The sequence below is a fragment of the Pelodiscus sinensis genome, chromosome 1 (genome assembly GCF_049634645.1).
Source record: "Pelodiscus sinensis isolate JC-2024 chromosome 1, ASM4963464v1, whole genome shotgun sequence".
Taxonomy (NCBI): domain Eukaryota; kingdom Metazoa; phylum Chordata; order Testudines; family Trionychidae; genus Pelodiscus; species Pelodiscus sinensis.
In genome coordinates this window covers 97,169,459-97,185,110 of record NC_134711.1, presented here as the reverse complement: position 1 = coordinate 97,185,110, position 15,652 = coordinate 97,169,459, and the positions used below count along the sequence as shown (strand labels likewise).

General features: G+C 42.6%; 1 long non-coding RNA gene across 1 annotated transcript; it reads right to left on the bottom strand.

The window, feature by feature from the left end:
- Positions 1-358: 358 nt before the first annotated feature.
- Positions 359-14,115, bottom strand: LOC112543843 (uncharacterized). Its single transcript, XR_003087109.2, has 3 exons — positions 13,977-14,115; positions 4,817-4,965; positions 359-2,173 (listed from the first exon to the last, which is right to left on the bottom strand). It is a non-coding gene; the product is annotated as an uncharacterized LOC112543843 (long non-coding RNA).
- Between the last annotated feature and the right edge of the window lie 1,537 nt (positions 14,116-15,652).

Here is a 15,652-nt window from a genome sequence, read left to right as displayed (position 1 = left end):
CTGGCCCCTAATTCCGGAAAAGTCATGCAAAGCAGGTAAGTCAGAATAGGGAAATCCACGGGGGGATTTAAATATCCCCCGCGGGATTTAAATAAACGTGTCCGCCGCTTTTTTTCCGGCTTGGGGAAAAGCCGGAAAAAAGTGTCTAGACTGGCGCGATCCTCCGGAATAAAGCCGGAATAGGAATAAGAGATCCTCCGGAAAAGGGCTTTATTCCGGAGGATCGCGCCAGTCTAGACGCTTTTTTCCGGCTTTTCCCCAAGCCGGAAAAAAAGCGGCGGACACGTTTATTTAAATCCCGCGGGGGATATTTAAATACCCCGCAGATTTCCCTATTCTGACTTACCTGCTTTGCATGACTTTTCCGGAATTAGGGGCCAGTCTAGACGTAGCCCTAGTGACTTACACTAAACCTTTGTTTTGTGGGTTGATAGACTGCCTTGCTTTTTACTGCTGAGTAAACATTGGAACATAAAAACCATGCAACCTAATTCAGATAATGGATCATTTCATTTTACTGGAGATAATCTCTAAATATCAGTGATCTGTCTTTTTAAACTATGCAGGAAAAATAGGTGCATTACAGATGACAATGCCGTTGCATTACACATATTGGCAGCCTCTCCAGGATGGAGAGGCTCTATTTGGTTATAAATCCCAAGTAACAGAAATATTAATGTGTCTGCAGACTGGAGACCAGATTTTCAAAGGAAATAGGGCTACTAAAGAGATTTCTAAAGGTGCCTAAGTAATTAGGTGTCTAACTCCCATTGCAAGTAGGTACAGGCTTAACTTGGAAATCAGTGGGGGTTAGGCATCTAACCTGATTAGGCATTTTTTAAAATCCTATTAGGCATCAGGTGTCTAAATACATTTGAAAATCTGGCCCTAGATAATATGAATGTCCATTTCAGAAGAAAGATAAGGGCCTTAATATGTTAAAAATGATCAAGGAAATTGCAGAATCTGCTAGCAGAATACTTCTGGTTGCCTTTACCTACCCCTTCACCTACCTTGCCATCACTTTATGAATCATTCAGGAGACAGTAGATGAGAGAAGGTGTAGGGATGGCAGCTGGGTCACTATTATCACAGCCATGTCAGGTTTGATGTTGTAAAGGACGATTCCTCAAGGAAGAAAATGGTTAGCAGCAGCCTCAAGGGGAAATGACAACAATTTAGGTGGGATATTTAAGAGACTATCCTGAATAACTCTGCTCTGTGGCACACACAGAAGTAAAGCTGAACCTATACCACAGGTGAACCTACAGTCTAAAAGGTAAATCAATAAAAAGAGAGTAAATCCTACATAGTTAAGTAGAGAAATATTACTTTGTGAGAGGCGGGCAAGCATCCTCAGTGAAGTGGAAATCAACGATCAAGTTAGATTAGAACAAATTCAAGGCTTATGGGTATTTCAGTGTGCAAATAAAGTCAGTATAACCATTGCAGATCAATTGCTAGGCAGGATGAAATTTCAAAAGGAAAGGTATGAAGAGATGAAATATTGTCAAGGATAGTCAACCAAAGATTGTTTTAATGGGGCCTTGCAGATTTACACTAGTTGAGGATCTCATACCAAGCTGTATGAGTACTGTTGAGCTGAGAAGGCTGCGTGTGTAACTTTAGGATCTTAAACTCACAGTGGCAGGAGGGTGCAGTTTCAAAGGGTTCCAAGGTGTAAAGAGAACATGTGGAAGTCCAATTTCTCAAGACAAGCTGTACAAAATTTGGCTGTTGTGCTCTTCAGGAGGCTGCAGATCTCCCTCTTGATTTCAGTTCATGAAGGTTCACACCCTTTAAGGTTTATTTTTGTGTTCTGGGATTTGAGGAAACCCCAAAACTCAATGGGAAACCGATTCAAAAGCACAGAGATTCATCTGGTCTCACATCCTTACCGTGCAAAATCCGCAAGCTTGTGTGGTTTTGGTGTGAAGTCATAAATCAGTCCAGGTTCATGCAAAGGGTTTCCAAACTGCAGCAAATCTTTAGGTGAATTTAGACTTAGTTTCAGATTATTTTTATGTAAGTTCCCTTCTTAATGTGATCCTTCATGGTTTTTTCATTAGCAAACATCTGGAAATTGCATGTTATATTAATATGGATCTCTCCCCCTCTCGCTTTCCCTTTTGTTTTCTCTCTCTCTCTCTCATACAAAGACACAGAAGCAGAGCTGAAAAGAAAGAAATGTGTGTTAAAAGATTACAGTAACTTTAGGACTGTGAAAAGAATGTTCTCCCTGCTTTTACCAACTAAGAAGCCTGAACACCTCTCTCCAGACGGCAGAGTCTCATTTTGGTATATTTGAATTATTGCATGAATTTACAAAAAATGCTTATATTAGACTCTAGCACAAAGGTCACAAGGAATAAATATATTATCTTAGGTATGCTGTTGTCCAATCATTAATTTGCCATGTGTTTTCATAAAGCCATAAATCCAGAGAGCTAAGAGGTTGGGTGCTTATATTGCACAACCTGAGAGCCAACAGGAATAAAGTAGTGACATTTAAAAACTTTTAAAACAATCCTGCACAGAACTCTGACAAAGCTTATTGTGTACAGCAAAAGGTCTATAGGCAAACAAAGCATCAGTTGTCCACTTTCAATGGGCTTAGAATTGATGTCATAAAGGTGTGTGGAAGGGGAAACTACAGAAGAATAAGAACAATTGAGTAGGAAGTAGTCGCTGAATTGATAATACTGAGGATCAGAGCTGGACCCAGTTTCATTTACTAGCTGTGTCAAAATGATGGGCTGGATAGGAGGAAACAATGATTTCAAGTGCTTGTCTATTTCTTTATGCTCTTGAGTCTGTTTTAATAAATAACCTTTTGTCAGAAAACTGACAGGCGTAGAGAAGAGAAATAACTGAAAGGTTTTCTTTGTATTTTGAACCAAAAATCTCAACATAAATATTAGCTTCTACACACAGCTCTACCTGAATCTCTCCTTCTTTCAGAAGGCATGGTCTCAAAGACAACTCCTTGTTTTGGATTTAAAGAACCAAAAGAACGCTGCAGCATCATTGTGTCCGAAATAATGAGGACCTGACAATGAGAATGGTTTTGGGACTGCTTAAAGGATTTCCAGGTAGTTCAGTGCAAGACTGCCTGGTTTTGGTTTATGTGGGTTTCAGCTACTCTTTCCATGGGGTTTGGTTTGTGAGAATTCTCATCTATTGAATGTTGGTTTAAGTGATAGATTTGTTCCAACCCAGTATGGTGAAAATCTAACAGTCTAAACAAAACTGGCTAGTTTTGATGAGCTTCACTGCATGTGGCTTCATGAGGACTCAGAAGGATTATGGTATTTCTGGTCCAGTTTTGCAAACCTAAGAGGGTCAGCTAAACATCAGAACTTCAGTTTGCTTATCCAAACTAACCTGTATCTTCAAAGCTTTAGCAATTTATCCCATCTCTCACATACAGCCCTCTTTGGTTGGAACTAGAAAAGCAAATCTCTTCTGAAGATAACCCTTCTCACGTGTAATAAATGTCAAGACACAGAGAGATCATTATTTTGGCACAAACATCATGAAAGTTCCCTCTGAAAATTCCTCTCCAAATCCTGATCAGTAATTACTACAGAGCTGTGTAATAATTTTATTTTATCATGTTGGATGGTGGGAGGAAGAAGTTGCACACCTTCTTTTTCCATTTGGAAGGACAGTAGTAAGAACAACGGAGGATATCACTGGGATATCTGGCAGGGAAGAATTATACTTTAGCAGAAGAACCAGATGCTACTTTGGAGCATTGTGGTTTAGCATAGATTTTTCATTTTATAAAAAGATGCTATTTTTGTACTACTGGCCGGGCTTATATTCCTGCTTGTTGGACAGGATAGTTCAAATTTCCTTTTAATTCTGTATTATTTGGCCTATAGTGATCAGCTTTAACAATTACCGGGTCACAGAATTCTCTCTCTCTCTCTTTCTTTTGTTTGTTTTGTGTTTTGGGGGGGTGGTTTTTATTTCTAAAAGACCTTATATCAGAATACAAACCCTCTCCCTCCTACATATGCCCACACACTCCAACAATGCTAGGATTATGCTGATGATAACATCTTCATTCCTGTGGACAGACGATGCTAATACCCAGGTGTTTCTCTACTCTTTCCAGGGTTGGCTTGGAATACAAGCAAAATAAGCAGCTGCTTGGGACCAGGCATTCCCAGGCAAGCTCAGCAAGCCATCAGGCAGCCCTAGCTCCACTTCCAGCAGTGAGACCAAACTAGGTAGAAACAACTTACAAGCTTACACAATCTCCCCTTCTATTCAGAGCAGGCAAGAAAGGGTATGTCTAGACTGCAAGCTTCTTTTGAAAGAAGTTTTTCTGGAAGAGATCTTCTGAATAAACTTCTTTCGAAAGAGAGCGTCCGCACTGCCAAAGTGCATTGAAAAAGCCATCTGCTTTTTTGAAAGAATGTCCACACTGAATGGATGCTATTTCACATGTAAGCTGTGATTACTATGGACCGAGAGGCCACCAGGGCACTTGTGCTTTTTCCTCTTTCCTCTTCTTCCAAAAGAACTCCCTCTTCCTCCATCCACACACTCCTTTTTGCGAAAGAGCTCTTTTGGAAAAGGCTTCTTCCTCGTAGAATGAGGCTTACCATTGTCAGAAAATGTCAGCCTTTTTTCTGAAAAAAACCTGTAGTCTAGATGCACCCAAAGGGACAACTCCTGGCCTAGTTCCTCCTGCTTCCCCTAGTAGCATGGAATTTGAAAACTGTATGGTTAGCCTGAGTTTCTTCTCACCTTTCTTCTTGCTGTCTGTCTAAAGAACAGACCAGTTTATATTGAGTAATCTTACCAATGCTCTGCTGACATGACAGGTGTCACAGCACTAGAAGAATTCAACACACTCCTGCTTCAGTTTTCTCTAAGCTGGGCTCTTTGTGTTGCTCTTGCATTTTCAACCTTTCAGTTTCTTCGTCCCTAGAGGAAGACCTGAGACAATGCCTAAAAGAAAAGGGTTTGTAACATGTGTCAAGTTACCCAGCGAGAGCCCTTTATTCCACTCTTTGTAATTCAAAATGGCATTTGCCATTGCTATTGGAAGCCGAGCCCTATTTAAACTTTCACTCATTCTGGGGAAATGAAGTGCTGAAGGACAGGGTAGTGAAGCGTAGGTGAGCTCAAGCATCTCACATGTGTGGGAATTTCATAAGAAAAAGGCAGCTGTTGTGCTGCCACCGGCAACCTGGAGCCTGTTTCAGGCTGCAGGTTGGGTCTCAGTTGTACGTGGGATTCAGTTCTCATTGCTGAAGGAATAGATTTTACATGATGAAATGACAAGCGATTTCTGTCTTGGATGTGCTGTGCATTGAGCACAATGAAATCCTGTTTATAAGATTCTTCAAACAGGAAAAAAAGTATTTTCTGAACTAAATTGTTCTACATGACTATAGGCATCACTATACGAGATCAGACTAGTTCCAAATACTCTGGCAATTTTATTTTTAGGGTGCCTAGCGCAATGGGGCCCAAACCTGACTAAGGCCTCCAGGCATTTCTATATAGATATAATAATACAGGTGAGTGTAGCCAATTCTACAGTGCTATGTATGGGAAGCTTCCCAGTTCTGCAAGCAATCTACTGCCTGCTGCATCTGTCAGTACGTGTTTTTACAGTGCCTCACACACTGGGGCTTCAATCTCAAATGCAGCTTCAATGTGCCTCTAAAATACAATGATAAATAAATTATACATGATGTTCTAATGCAAAAATAATACTTTTACACAAAGCTCTCAGTCTTGAGGGAAAATAACAGATAAAGCATATACTGTACTGTGTTATAAATCCATGCGAACTCCGTTAGTAAGGCTGTTCCATCAATAGTTTACAGGTCTTCAAATTTCTAAATAAAATTGTAGCTCAAATTTCTGTAAAACTGCCTTAAATCGTACATGTTTGTAAAATCCTCATTAACATTTGGACCTTGCCTGGCCTGAGACTCATTTGCTAAATCACAAAGGGTCTGAGAAACAAAAGAAATGCTTTATTGCTCAGAACTGGACACAGCAAAGCATTGGGGAATTGGAAACCAATGGCAATATTTTTGAATTCTGTAATGGTGCATCTACACAGCACCCTTACACTCAAAATAAGCTACGCAAAGTAGCACAAATTACGTAGCTTATTTTGAGCTATTTCGAAATAGCTTATTTTGTAATTTGGCACTGTCTACGCAGCGCCAAATTTCAAAATAACTCATTCATCTGAAATGCCCCTTAACCCTCATGGAACAAGGGTTACTGGGACTTTGAAATAAGCCACCCATTATTTCGAAATCTATTTTGAAATAATGGGCTGCTTCAATAAAAATGGAATAGTTATTTTGGGGTACTTCCGGTATCCTGAAATAGCTCCACAGCGTAGACATACCCTAATAGTGCTGGCCTCTCTGACCCATGCTGTAGTCGGGCCAGATCACAGTGGAATGGCACTTTTGCTGCATGGAAGATGCCATTTTGCTCTGAAAATGGAGTCCTCTATATGGTGACAATGCATTTGAGGTCACATTGGCAGAGGCATTCAAATAGATGCCCATTCAGAACTACCCCACTGCATCTCACCAAGTTCCAGTTAATCCATTGGGCCTGTGGAGAAAATAGGATGGGGATATTTATGCCCATTCACTGCTGGACTCAACATCCCTTAATTTTGTGTCACTGCCCCACTTCTAAGTCTCCCCAGAATCATTTAATTGTTCAGTTCTGTGGCTGAGTTTATTATCTTGAATTAAAATGGAGATTTTCACTTCAGCATAATTACCTGCTTGGGCCCAATTCTGCAGGGTGCTGAGTTCCTTCCGCTCCCTCTTATCTCGGGGCAATGCTGAGACAGAGGGTGGATACTATCATAAAGGTTCCTGGAAGCTGTCCTTCTCTACCTGCCACAGCAGCTACTTCTCAGAGAAGAACCACTTACATGTGCTAATCAAGTAACTTCATGCAACGAGTCCCTTATTAGACATTTGTGCATGCAATAATCCAATATTTTCTATACTGTTGATCAGTTAAATTATGGGAGCAGATTTGAAATGCTTTTGCCCACACATCTTGCATATAGACATGTGGCCCTAACTTTAAAAAGATATGACTCCTACTGGATCCTACTCTCCATATGCTCTGTTAGTTGCAAGCATCAACAGCTGACATATTCATGTTATTTAAATTTCCCCTCCTTCAACCTGATGAGTGAGCCGTCAGCAGCGACCTCTCTGACTGCTAGTTACTGAAAATGGGAGAGGACGCTTAGGGAGGAATCAGCCTTACTTAGAGTTGGTTCTGAACCAAAACCCTGAATCTGGATTCAGGATCTGAGTTTCAGCTCAAATCTCCATCTCTAAGGGCCCAAACTTGGACATTGAATCTGACCACCCTGAACTCTGGGAAAGCTTGCCTTTGGATTCCCTCTGTCCAAGTCTCAAAGTTTGGAAGCACTGTTTTGGGGCTGACCACTGTGGAAATGTACAGATGGATCAGGATGTGGAAATTGGATCTGAAGTTTCAGTTTAGGCCCATTTCCAATCTTTAATATTAAAGCCTAATAATTTCAGATCCAGACAGCTTCTACTTTGCCTTGTGCTATTTTGCAGCGCTTTGTGCTGTCCAGGGATCACCAGGAGCTCACGATACATTAATATTTACCATTTCCTGCAGCTAGTGCCATGGCAAGTTGTAGGAGGGTGTGAGTGCATGCCCCTCTGTATGTTTATTTAGCTGTGACAATATCACAGGCCCCAGATCTGAACAGCTGCAGCAACAGAAAGCCCCTGGAAGGGCAGCTAATCCATCTGCCCATTATGGGCTGGTTACAGGCATACTGGGTTCAAGATGCTGACTTTTGTATTGCCTCTCTTTGTGGCAAGGCAATATATCCCTAGGTCGAGGAGCATGGCTCGCCAGTAGCACACTTTATTCAACTGCTCTACACCCTGGGAAACCAGGCCTCGTTGGATCTTTGTAACAGCAACCATGCCAAACTGCTAGCTGCCTTGAAAGATGCAAGGGGTGGCTGACAATTACTGCTCCTCCTTGTCTGTGACAGAATAGCATATGCTGGGCTCTTATCTCCTGAAACGTTTTAGATTTCACCTGTCTCTAGTTATTCCAGACAGCAGGATACATTATTTGGTTTCTAAGACCTGGGATGGCCTTTTGCCACACAATTAAAAAAAAAAGGCTGCCTGTTTGCTGTGCTTTAAGGTACACTGCCAAGTTTTGGCATTTGGTACACAGTAGCAGGTCAGGTTCTTCATGACTAAAGTGTTTCAAAGGTCTGCTCTCCACTGTGTAATTTAAGATTTCTTCCTTGTCATTTCACAGCTGGAAAATATTTTAAATGAACTGCCCAGAACCCATGACTCAGTAGGACAATGGCACAGACATTTTACATCTGAGCTACTTACTGCAACACTGTCTCAGAGCATATAAAAGCTGAGGTGCTGAAAAAAAGCAATAGGCAAGGTTCCGTGAGCATAAATTTCTGCAGTTAATGTGCTTTTCGCTTCTACAGATGCTCTGATGCCAGAGTGATGGGCAGCTGCACCAAAGCAGTCCCTGCTTTAGGTAGGGAGCTGGACTTGATCTCCTGAGGTTTTTTCCACCCTGGGATTCTATGATTCTTTGAAATCCTTGCCAGAGGATGTCATGAAGACCAGGACTTTAACAGGATTCAAAAAATAATTAGATAAGAGCTAGATGAATCTTTGATCTGACCCAGGATGGTCATTCCTGTGTTCTTAGGTAAATCCCTAGAGAGAGACTGCAGACAAATTAAGGTTTGCATCTTAAAGAACCTTCTTGCCAAGGGCAAATGATGAAAATGTCTCGTAACGATGATTGCCCTTCATTAGCCATGTGTATGCATGGGTTCTGTGCAGCCACAGAAATGGTGCCTGCAAACGTGCTGCACAATGGTGCATACAATATGCATGGCATTTAGTGTGCCTACAGTTTGGAAAACCTGTATTTCTCCTGTATAATTAATGCTTCACTCAGAGCAGGCAGGGAGGGCCTCCTACTCTCCATATGTTTTATTGCTAATTGCAAGCACAAAGCGCTGGCATTTTGGTTACTGTGCTCTCCGTTTCCTTGGTCACTTCTTCCAAACAGATGTGTTTTCATGCTGAACTATCTCCTTTTCTGCAGATCCTGGTTAGCTGCCTGCAAGTGGGTGGATGCACTGAGAAGACAATGGGGGACACTATCTGTTGTTCTGAGTGTAAATGGGGATTTTACAAGCTGGTGAAGAAAAGAAACATTTTCATACAGTTTCCCCTTATGGAGTTTCAAATGCACTAACCTAAATTATGTTCGTTGATCGAAAGGAAATCTATGTCTTCAAGGCCAAATCCTTTCTTGCAGTCTCTGTTGCCAAAGAGAAAGCCGGGCACATGGCACATTTCTCCTCACTGAAGGCTTGCAGAGCACATCAGGTCTCTGGTAGTGCCAGGAAGCAAGACTTAACATAGCAGAGTGCAACCAGGGAATCCCTAGTTAAAGGCTTCCATCACTAGTCATTGACACAGCAAAATCCCTCTTCTTTGGGTGTGTTAGCTTGCATAAATTGGCCAGTGCCTTTCCAGAGGCCAAGCAAAGGTTATGTAGGGTGGAGCCTTGACCAATACTTTTGAATATGATCTATTTCAGTTAGTGGTTTACCTCCAGGAATGCTAGCTCCGTAAGTAGAGTGACACAACTGCAGTGATTGTTAAACATCAGCATGGCTTTCTGGATTGATAGATGTTTGGAACCAGAAAATAATGTAAATGACAGGGAGGATAAACAGGCATGAACAGCAAAGGCAGCTGCTGTGAGAGTCAGCATTCACCCCAGCTGCCCATTCTAGAATGGGTGGTGTTCATTCCAGAATGAATTTTAGGGAAGAAAGAGGTTCTGTGGGAAGGATGTGGCACAAGAGGATTTCTGGGATGATTGAGAATGGCTGAATGTATGGATCACATTAGAGTGGATTACCAGAGAGTGATAGGCATTATCCCTGGACTAACACAAGTGGGAAACTCAAGACACAAAATGCAGCCCATGTCTACCAAGCATCCTGGTTAGGACTGGTCAAAAATTTTCCAGCCAAAAAATGACAATGCCAAATTTTAGTGCCAAATTTTGAACCTAATTTCCCTCTGGGGAAAAGGAAGCAGGAGGGTTGGTGGGAAAGAAATTCCAAAGGGAAACTATTGAAACATCTCTGGTCCTAATGTCACTTGGTCCTCTGATGGCTGCCTACTGAGAGCCTTGTTATTAGTCTTCATAGAGCTGAAAGTCAAATTACTGGGTTCTAGTTGTAGCTCTGCCAGCATCTAAGGGTATGTCTAGACTACAGGCTTTTGTCGACAGAAGTTCTGTCGACAGATACTGTCGACAAAGCTTCTGTCAACAAAGAGCATCTAGACTACATCCAGTTCTGTCGACAAAGCAAGCCACTTTGTCAATATGACAGTGTAGACAAAAAGGACAGTGTAGATTCAATAATGCCTTCTGTCGACAGAACTGTCGACAAAAGGCATTATTCCTCATAGAATGAGGTTTATAGCCGTCAACAAAGCTGCTGAGTTCTGTCGACGTTATGTCGACAGAACTCAGCGGCAGTGTAGACGCAGGTATAGTTTTGTCGACAAAAGTCCATTTTTGTCGACAAAACCCTGTAGTCTAGACACACCCTAACTGTGTGGCCTTGCCTTCACCTTGTGAAGAAATCACCATCTGAGAAATGGAGATAATACTTTTGTAAAGCAATTTAGGAGTTTCAGATCATAAATAAAAATGATTATTGTTGTAACTGCAGGGCAATATTTTTGCACTACCTCTACTGGAAGCTGTATCTGCCTTTTTTTTTTTTTTTTTTTTTTTTTTAACTAATCACTGATTTTTACAGTAGTGCTGATGTGGAGAGTAATACCTTCATATTTCCAATTCATGATTCCTGCAGGCATGCCTCTCCTAATGCTGTCCTCCAATAATTCTACAAGTGAACATTCTTAGGGGATCTGTTTTGTATCATCCAAGACAGAGGGGTCCTCACACATTTATAGATGTTTTTTCCAGACACAGCCTGAAACAATTTGACATTTGGACTTGAAGCCACGTCTTTCTGACTGGTTTAAAGGCAGCTGTGATACCATTTGAGTCCTACTAATAATCACCTGCAATGGCTTGCAGGCATGGGTCTCAGGAAGGCTCACTGCATCCCATGGTGGAGCTGAGACTGGGATATACTGAGGTCAGTAACTCAGCAATCCAAACGTGGTGGTAATTTAAAGTTAGAGGGACTGTAGCTTAATCTACAAACATGTCTTAAGCTCCCAGCAAAATGACCTGACCTGATACAATCTGTGTCACGTATTCTGTGCTCATCTCAAATGACACAGCAATTCTGCGTGTCCATCTAGATCAGGAAGGAGATGTTCCCAGGCTCTACACGACCTCCCATGTTTAGACTTAATCATAATTAACTATAAAACTGCAGCAAATGTTTAAAAAGCACTAAATACATTCATGGAGCCATTAGCCAGGATGGGCAGGGATGCAACCCCATGTGCTGAAGTGAGCCTAGTTGATGTTTGCCAGAAGCTGAGAGTGGATGCCAGAGCATGGATCACTCACTGATGACCTGTTCTGTTCACTCCCCCTGGAGCACCTGGCAAAGACAGGATACTGGGCTAGCTGGACCATTGGTCTGACCCAGTATGGTTGTTCTTGTGTTCTAACTGTACCTGGTACAGTTCAATGGATCTCCTTAAATGAAAGCAATATTTCAGACATTGTTCCCATATGAATCGACCTGATATGAAGAATTGTGGGCAATGGTGGGAAAAAGAGACAGGTGCACAGAAATACTGCAGGTCATCTTTTGTAAAGACTGTAAATAACACACTAAAGGAAGGCTCATCTTTTAGTGTCTGATCAGTGTTTCAAAGGAGCATTCATAGTTTTTAAGGCCAGAAGGAGCCATTAGATCATCTAGTCTGCTCTCCTGTAGGACAAAAGCTTTGGCATGTCACTTAGTTACCCCTATCCTGAAACCAGTAACCAGTCTTCCAGAAAGGCAACCAGTCTTGGTGTAAAGTTTTCAAGAGCTGGCATATTTTCCTTAGTAATCCACATTGATTTTTCTCTCACACAAGTGCATATTGGGAGTTAGCATCTCTGAAGCCAGTAGGGAATCAAGATCCAAGTCCCTAGATGACTTATGCCTGAGCTCCTATGCTTCCTCATTGTATCTCTGCCACACAAACATATTCAATGGAGACACAGGCAGCATATCCTATGATAGTACAAGCCTTAAATATTGAGGCCCTTTTTTACAGCACCATTGTTGAAACGTATCACAGGAGGGAGGATGGGGAGGACGTTTGACAGTGGGAGATAATTCTAAGGAGAAGGGGCAGCCTGGGAGAACTGACAGTGGGGAAAAGGAGCCTAGACATACTCTGCACAGGCTTTGCAATTATTGTTTGTCTGTCTTCTCCACAAGAAGAGTGCTAAGATTTTATAGAGGGAGACCGTGGCAAGGTGAGGCAACCCTGCCACTATCCCCACCAAGGGGAGTGGGGCGTGGATGTAAGGGGCGCGAGCCCGGCGCGAGCGGCGGTGAGCCGAATACCGCCACCCAACGTCAGGGCGGAGGTGGATCGGTGCGCGGGAGCCGGGTGGCAGATGGGGAATGGTGGGATGAGTGTGCAGCTGATCTCTTATTCCTACCTCAGGAATATGTCAAGGCTATTTTTGGCAGGTGAGTAGATGGGAATAAGAGATCCTCCGGAAAAGGGCTTTATTCCGGAGGATCGCGCCAGTCTAGATGCTTTTTTTCCGGCTTTTCCCCAAGCCGGAAAAAAAGCGGCGGACATGTTTATTTAAATCCGCGGGGGATATTTAAATCCCCTGCGGATTTCCCTATCCTGACTTACCTGATTTGCATCCCTTTTCCGGAAATTGTGGCCAGTGTAGATGTAGCCCTAGTGAAATAGTTTTTCCTAATATCCAACCTGGACCTCTCCTCTCCTTCTCTGGGGAAGATTTAGTTAACTTAAAAGTAAAAAGTTTCCCAGGTCTATTATCAGAATATTTAACCTGAGAAAGAACCATTCCAGTGGCAATGAAGTCATTTAATAGTCATGCACCAACCCCAGGTACATGCTATCAGTTTCTGAATTAACTGTGTTAGTCTATAGGACCTTGGTTAAAATATTTCTTTACTGAAGATCATAAAATCACATCTCTAAAACATTGTCATCCCTCCAGGCCCCTGGGGCTGCCATCTGGAGGCACCAGTTTAATAGTTCTGCATAGGCCCCATAAATCGTAAGGACAGCCCTGAGTGTCATCTACTCACCTGCCAAAAATAGCTTTGACATATTTTTACATTGTAAAGGCTTTTCCCTTGTGCATCTGCCCAAGTGTTTTCCCTTGCCTCACTCTAGGCCATGCTTTTGCTTGGATGTGCAGATGAAGTGAAATGTCCATCCAGATCCCCTAGAACATAAAATGTTAGACAAAGAACACTGCCTTGCAGTGGGCAAGGCTCTTGCTCGTCTCACATTTCCCTTTTAATGTGCAATTAAGCTGGGTAACGTTTCTGCTTACCCAAGTTAATCGGCACTTTGCAGGTATGAAAATATTTGCTCTTCCAGGGCGGAGAGCAGCCATTGTTTGCCGCGGCTTGAATTCCTGGCAAATGTTTTCCCATATCTACTTGATTCTCTTCTCCTTTAGGTGAACCATAGCACAAATCCCCGTTTGTAACATAAACACCTTGTGCATGACATGTAGAGATCTGTTCCACGGAGTCATTTAAAAGGAAAGCATTCTTGTAACTGTGTAATTGAACTGTATGCTGATATCCATGTGCCAGGGAACACAAATGTCTTCTAAACTACCCATAGTCTCACATTCCCAGTATTTTTCCAGATGGATTATAGCTGAAATTATATCTTTTATGTACTTACGATGCAACGCAGCAACACACAAGCTCCTTGAGCTCCACAGAGCATTGGGTGGAAAAGTATTTGCGTTGCCAAATCTGTGCTAAGTATTTCTCCTGACAGTGCAGTGCTGAAAAGCTGTGTTGCTCTGAGCTCTGATGGCTACAGTGTTTTCATAAAGTGGGGGAGGGGGCGGGGGAAAAGTTAACTGACAGTGATTGATTTACAGAAGTTTTAAACAATCAAGCCAATCCTTTGAATAAATGTTTGCTTGACATTGAGAATGTTTTGGGGTGGGTTTTTTTTTTTTCATGACACAACAAATGAAGTTCAAATGTTGACTGACTGGGACATAAGCAAGGTCAGGCTTACTTTCAGCCTTTTAAAATGAAATGCCTCCTTATAAAGGAGCAAATTGTCTAAAAAAAATGTTTTGCCAGTGAACAGATGTTATTCTGATTTGTAGTTTTGTTTTAATGAAAAACTTTTCATTAAAGGCACCTCTGTGGCGCTTTCGAATCAAAGTTCTTTACAGACAGATAAGCACCATGAGCCTCATTTTACAGATGAGTAAACTGAGGCTGTGATGAACTGGGGATTGTATTTGCTCTGTTCGTGTCTTATGTTGCATGTGATTTCTACTGTCCTGTACTGTAGTAACTTTGGATGTACATGCGCCTCAGTTTCCCTAGGCACTGCACTGGTGCCCGGATGGGGCTGGGAATTTTGGATGTGACTCTCACAGAGGGGAGGATGCCCCAGGCTACCTCAGCCCAGCATGTTTGCAATGGCCCAGGCTCACTGTAACATAAGCCTGGGAAAAGGGGGTGTAAACAGGTGACAACTTTTGCCCAGGAAGCTGGATAAAGGAGGAAACTGGGCTGCCTGCAGGGCTAGGGCCAGTTGCTGAATGTGTGAGTTCATCACAACTGTCTTAGTGTAACTTCTCCCAGGCAGATTTGAACCTGGGACCTCTGAAGCAGACTCTGAAGCAGACTATAGGAGCCTCTACCCTCTGAGCTAAAAGCCAGCTGCCTCCCAGCCCATGCTGTAGAGGTCTTTTGGGCTTAACTGTCACTGTGGTCTAGGTACCACTTGCATTGCTCAGTAACCACACTTCTACACTGGCGTGATCTTGCGCCAGAGCTATGCAAATGAGGCGAAGCGTGGAATATCGCCGAGCCTCATTTGCATATCTAATGAGCCACCATTTTTGCAGAAGAGGCTCTGATTATTTTCAGGAATAACGGCATTGCGCAAGAGGGTTTTTCTTGTGCAAGAAGGGGCAGTGTAGACAGCTCCTTCTGGCTCAAGAGCCTCTTCTGCAAAAATGGTGGCTCATTAGATATGCAAATGAGGCTCAGCGATATTCCATGCTTAGCCTCATTTGTATAGCTCTGGCTCAAGATCGCGCCAGTGTAGACATAGCGTAGGTGTGTGGGTTACATTAGGACACAGGGGCTATGTCTACACTGGTGGCTCCTTGAGCCAGAAATATGCAAATGAGGCTAAGCGTGGAATAGTGCCGAGACTCATTTGCATACCTAATGAGCCGCCATTTTTGCAGAAGAGGCACTTGCACCAGAAGGAGCTGTCTACACTGCCCCTTCTTGCGCAAGAAAAACCCTCTTGCGCAATGCCGTTATTCCTGAAAATAATCAGCAAGAAGCCACCAGTATAGACATAGCCAGGGAGGGGGC